The 6,236-nt window shown below is 37.1% G+C and overlaps 1 pseudogene; it reads right to left on the reverse strand.

Moving 5' to 3' along the window:
- Positions 1–3,095: 3,095 nt before the first annotated feature.
- On the reverse strand, positions 3,096–3,675 carry LOC128777373 (phosphatidylethanolamine-binding protein 1-like; annotated as a pseudogene).
- Positions 3,676–6,236: the final 2,561 nt, after the last annotated feature.

Consider the following 6,236-nt stretch of genomic DNA (forward strand, 5'->3'; position numbering starts at 1 on the left):
ATAGAAATTTTAATGCCAATAATAGTTATAGTTTTATTTAATCAATGGACTCTAAAGATTTTGGAAGGTAATTATTCTATGGTGAAACACCTGAGATTATTGTGACTAAAATTCTAAAATACTTAAACCTTCAACCTTGAAGGTTAAAATGATAAGCTTTAGGTGAATAAAAATATAAACATTTGTAGATCATAAAGTCATAGTAAAGGTAATATTCTTTTTTGAATTAAGAAATGTATGGAGAGTGAATATATTTGGAATTTGTTGTATACACACAAACTTAATAATTATCTCCAACAATTTGTAGTATATTGCCAGTCTAACGTATCAAGCTGTAAACTACAGCAGCTGTACATACAAAAACACACTTACAAGGGGTGCCTGGGTGGCTCAGTCGGTTGAGCGTCCAACTTCGGCTCAGGTCATGATCTCGCAGCCCGTGAGTTCGAGCCCCGCATCAGGCCCTGTGCTTACAGCTTGGAGCCTGGAGCCTGCTTCTGATTCTGTCTCCCTCTCTCTCTGCCCCTCCCCCGCGCATGGTCTGTCTCTTTCACTCTCAAGAATGAATGCTAAAAAAATTTAAAAACAAAACAAAAACACACTTACAAAAGAGACTTTCACACTTTCTTTCTTCCCCACCATCAATAAATTTGTAGAAATGTTTTAGCCTTTAAAACAACCTTATAAAACAATCTAAGTGTCTTACAATGGTATTGAACTATTTTGTAAAAGAGTTTTCTAAATTTTGGTTTACTTTTTTTTTTCAAACTCTTTTGCTGGAAATCTTTTTTAAAAATGTCAAGTTTAACACTTTCAGGAAATTGAAACAAAATTGGAGATAGAAAGAATAATTTTTTTTCTGACAGAAACAAACAAAAAACATCTAGAAAATCAGATGATGAGAGCTCAAAAAGGGTACATAACTTATTTTTGAAAATCTACACTTGAGCTGCAGAATAACTTGGGTTCTGAGAAAGACTTTAAAAGTTCTCCTTTTTTAATCTTAATAAATTAATATTCTGTGATAGAATAGAAAGAAATTGAGACAGCTTTTGTTTACTGGAGCATCCAAGTTTGACAAGATATTGAAAAAAATCATAGAGACATATATTTGATGAATTTTGTTATACAAAAATACTTGTTGAAAAATGTTACTTTGAATAAAGGAAAAAAACAGGGCTGGTAAAAATACTTTATTTTGAGAGAGAGAGAGAGAGAGAGAGAGAGAGAGAGAGAGAGTTCATACACAAGTTGGGGAGGGGCAGAGAGAGGGAGAGAGAGAATCCCAAGCAGGCTCTGTGCTGTCAGAACAGAGCTCAATGCAGGGCTTTGTATCACACACCATGAGATCATGACCTGAGCCAAAATCAAGAATTGGAAGCTTAACTAACTGAGCCACCCAGGTGCCCTACTTGGGCTAAAATTTTTATGTGTTCCAATAAAAAACGTAAAATGAAGAATATTTTTTATTTAGCAGAATTAACTCTGAGTTTACAGGTACCTTAGGAAAATACAGATGATTTTTTCTCAGGTAAAAATATTTCTGGCCTATGGAACTTTAACAACAGAAGCAGCCCATTACTTCAAATTTATTAACCATAAAATACAATTCTGAGAAAGACTGTAAGCAATTTTATTTTAAAAAATTATCTGAACACATTAAAAAAATCATTCTACAACGACATAGTTTGAGACACAGATATGGCTAAGAAACTTATTAAAGTATATCAATATAAGTCAAATACAGTAATTCTATTTATGTAATTTTTCAATATTTTGCTTTGTTTTGATATATACAGGTATGCACTTTTACTTGTACAAGTAATTTTATTTGTAAGAATAGTTTTGAATAAAAGTATGTATTCACTAATACAATAGCAACAAATTCATTAAGATATAAAAGTCAACATTATAAAGGTTTGATTATTTTAGAACCTTCTTTATTTTCTTAAGTTTTAGGATTTGGATAAAAAAAAATTATGCAGTCTTCCTATTCAAAAGTGAAATCATAGGACCTGGCAGATCTTCCTTCTCTCTCACAGTCCTGACCTCGCATGCAAAAAATTACCATATCCTACCAATTTTTCACATTTTCTGTCTTTTTTTTACCCACACAATGATTTTATTTTTATTCAACTGTAAGCAAACAGCAGAATTAACACAACGTTCCGCAACTCCAGATCAGGGTTTCTTATACAGACGGGGAGTGAACAGTTTAACAGGTGCAGACTTGAGGATTTCTGACAACCTCTCACCCAGCACTGAAGCTCATTTGTATGGCCTTGCCTTAACCACAAAGCGATTCTCCCTATAGCTTTTTCCAGTATTGCTCTTTCAAAGAGCCAGAGCGGGGCACTGACCCCTAGTAAGGAGTCCAAGGATGTATCACTTTGGGAGTTAGTGGCCACACCAGTCTCTGGCTATCCTGGTGAGGGACATAGCAGTGAAAACACTCCCAAAAGTGCCATCATGCATAATTCTGGACTCAGGCTCACAAAGGCAGAGGCAACAAATCTCTCTCTCTCTCTCTCTCTCTCTCTCTCTTTTAAACCTTTCTTAAGGATTCTTTGATGCTCTGCTCTGTTACTATAGACCTGGTCATTTTTTCTTCTTTAAATTCTGGATTGCTATTCTTTTTTTTTTTTTAATTTTTTTAATGTTTTTATTTATTTTTGAGACAGAGACAGAGCATGAGCGGGGAAGGGGCAGAGAGAGAGGGAGACACAGAATCTGAAGCAGGCTCCAGGCTCTGAGCTGTCAGCACAGAGACCGACACAGGGCTCAAACTCACAAAACACAAGATCATGACCTGAGCCGAAGTCAGACACTTAACCTACTGGGCCATCCAGGCGCCCCTGGATTGCTATTCTTATATTCACAATTTGATGACCCCAACCTAGTACCAAAATATTCCCCAAAATACAGTTCAAATTTGTTCAAAACATAAACCTGGGTGTGAACCTCTAGAATTATTATGGTTAGGCAGAAGGAAAAGTCACTCTAAACCACTACCTGATGGCTCAGGCCTCACCTGTGAGAATGGGAAGCTGGGAAGCAGAGAAATCTACATGCATCACTGAACTTGAGAACACTGCTCAACACCTCAGGGACGATTTCTGTCTCCTAGCATGCCTCTGCTTCCTAGATAGCTGCTCATAGAGTTTGGGCACACAGTCATCTCATTCACCCTGGTAGCACGTGCCAGCCACCAGGTGCCCGCGCTCATACTTTGAATTTGCCATGGTGATCTCCAGATCAGTTGCTGAGAATGGGCTCATCATCCTTCTGTGACCCATTCTGCTGGTAAACCAGCCAGATATAGCAATTGAAGGCTGTGCCGTTGGGAGGCGCAGAGTCGACATAATCAGAGAGGACTATGCCACTGCTGATGTCATTGCCCCTCACTCTGACCACCAGAAAATGGTGCCATTCCCTGTACTTGGGGTCCTTCCATCTGGGAGCATCTGGATCTGTCATGACCAAGGTGTAAGGTTTATGTGGCTCAAGACCACCCCATGAAGTCCTGGTGGGTCTGTTCTTATCCTGGGTGGGTGTCAGCAATTTGGCCAGCTGTTAACCTCCACCCTGGCATATTTGACCTGCAGCAGATGCTGTGGCTGCTCATCCACTTCCTATAAGCTCAGTCCTGGACCATTTGCTGAGGTCTATGGGCATCACGGGGCCGGGTTGGGCAGACAGCTGGGAAGAGTCTTGGGAGGCAAGGTACCAGCCTGCAGCACCGACTCCGAGTGGTCCACAAAGTGTTTCAATACATTTTCTTATTTTCACTTCATTGGCTTAATTTAAGTCCTCACTGTGTCTTACAAACCTATGTGGTAACTTCCTACTGTATTCATGTCTTTGCCTCTACACACTTTCTATTAGTTAGGAATTAATAGGAATTTTCAAAACTGAAAATTCTTATAGGAATTCTTTTGAAAATTCTTAGCAGGAATTTTCAAAACTGAAAATCAATTTTGTTATTCAAATGCTACAATCACATCAGGGATACTATATTTGCCATAGTCTAAACGCCAAAGTCCTTCGATGAAATTATAGAGTATTCTATGATTTAGTTTCTGCCTTTGTTTTCATCATTTATGTAGTCCCACCTCATTCAACTCAGGCTATATGCTAACTTCTCTGCCATTGCTCCTGATTTTTTTCTCCCTCCTGAAGTAAACAATTGTCTTTTAAGTGCCTAAAAATCCCTTGGTAGGCTTAAACCTAGTTCAGATGATTTTTCCTCTGTAAAGCCTTCCCTGTCCATGTTGCAAATTTGAAATTACACTTTTATTTGTCCAACACTATACATGTTGAGTGTGTGTGTGTGTGCATGTGCATGTGCGTGTAGTAGCACTTATCATACTAGATTTTAAACACTATTTTTAACTCTGCCAAGCTGTAACATTTAGTTTTTAATTGGCAATGTCAATTAAAAACAGATACTCAGATATCTTTGTTTCTTCAGTGGATGGATGGATAAATGAATGATTAGACTATTCACAGCCTATTTAAACTCATTTATATTTTAGCATGGTATGTGTTTCTTATGGCTATACAAAAACACATAAAACCATTGCGAAACTCAGAAAAGATATCATGCACCAACTAAAATGATAAAGAATGATAAAATATTCAGATATATTTATTTGCCCAGATGTGTGTTTTTTTCTCCTTTTGCTTCTTAGATATGAAAGTTAGCTCTCAACAATATTGATGATTCAATCTGTCAAGAACACTTGTGCTTGTGTATTTAATGAAAGAATTTCTGGATTCTTTGATAATCTAATTTTCTTTTTCTTTTCTTTTTTGAGACAAAGAGAGTGCTTGCATGTGGGTGGGAGAGAAGCAGAGGGAGAGGGAGAGAAAAGCTTAAGGAGGCTCCACACCCAGCACAGAGCCTGACACGGGGTTTTATCTCACGACTGTGAGATCATGACTTGAGCTGAAATCAAGAGTAAGATGCTTAGCTGACTAAGCCACCCAGTCATCTCTAATAATCTAATTTTCTAGTTTACTAATCTAATAATCTAATTTTCCATTAGATTATCATTGTCCAGCATATGTGACATAAAGGGCATAAAGTTTTGCATATCTAAACTAATTTTTATATTATATTACAATGTATTTTGTGTCATTCTTTTATAAGAACTCTAGCAAATGTAATCTCTTTGCCACTTTCTACAACTGACATAACTTCATCACTTATAATACAATGTGGGAAGTTAAATTTGCACATAAATAAAGCATTAATTTATTTGTGATTGCCCAAAGCCTCTTCTGTGATTTCAACTTGGACATGAAACAGAAGAAGCACCTAATAATTTCTTTTACTTGAGTTAAACATTTACATTTTCTAATTTATATTTCTGTATCGTTTATTTGTCTAAGACAGCAATTTAGAAATTTTGACAAGTATAGAAAAGATAAAAAATACTCAAAATTATATTTGGCATTTGATTGTGCATTAATTCTGAATTCTGCCTTCTAACCCCATAAATAGTAGGTTCAGATTTGTACATGTTTGTGAGTGTGGAAGTTCTGAAATGTTCCGTGGACCCCATTAAATTTTGTAATAATCATAACGATGTAAATAGGTGGTGATGAAGATGATAATAATGATAATTCTTTGCATTTTGTTACAAACAACACTATTTCAGAGTCAGGTGTTATTACACTCACATCATTAACCAAAGAAGTAAATTTAGGAGAAGTGACTTGACCAAATACACTCTACCTGGAAGAGGCAGATCACACACAGGGGTCAAATTTTTTTAAAGGTTATTTATTTATTTTGAGAGAGGCAGAAATAGTGTGGGTCAGGGCCGGGGGTGGGGGGCAAAGAGAGAAGGAGAGAGAGAGAATCCCAAGCAGGCTCTGCAGGGTGGCAGAGCCCGAAACAGGGCTCGAACTACAAAACTGTGAGATCATGACCTGAGCTGAAACCAAGAGGCAGACACTTAACCGACTGAGTCATCCAGGTACACAGGGGTCCAATTGAATGTTCTTTCCACTACATAATGGATATGTTTAATGAGACTGTTTCATTACATTTCAACCTTACAAAAATGAAGTTTTAATTTCCTAAATTTAAAAACACATGCTACATTGCAAGGTACTTGGGCAACTTTTGCCAATTTGGGATTTTAAGAACTATGAAAATGAAGTTCTTTCCAAACAGCATGAGACTATGACCAGCACGCAGTTGAGAGAGCAGGGATCCAGGAACTATG

Source organism: Panthera pardus, unplaced genomic scaffold (assembly GCF_024362965.1).
Source record: "Panthera pardus isolate Hobbes unplaced genomic scaffold, ASM2436296v1 HiC_scaffold_16, whole genome shotgun sequence".
Lineage (NCBI taxonomy): Eukaryota > Metazoa > Chordata > Mammalia > Carnivora > Felidae > Panthera > Panthera pardus.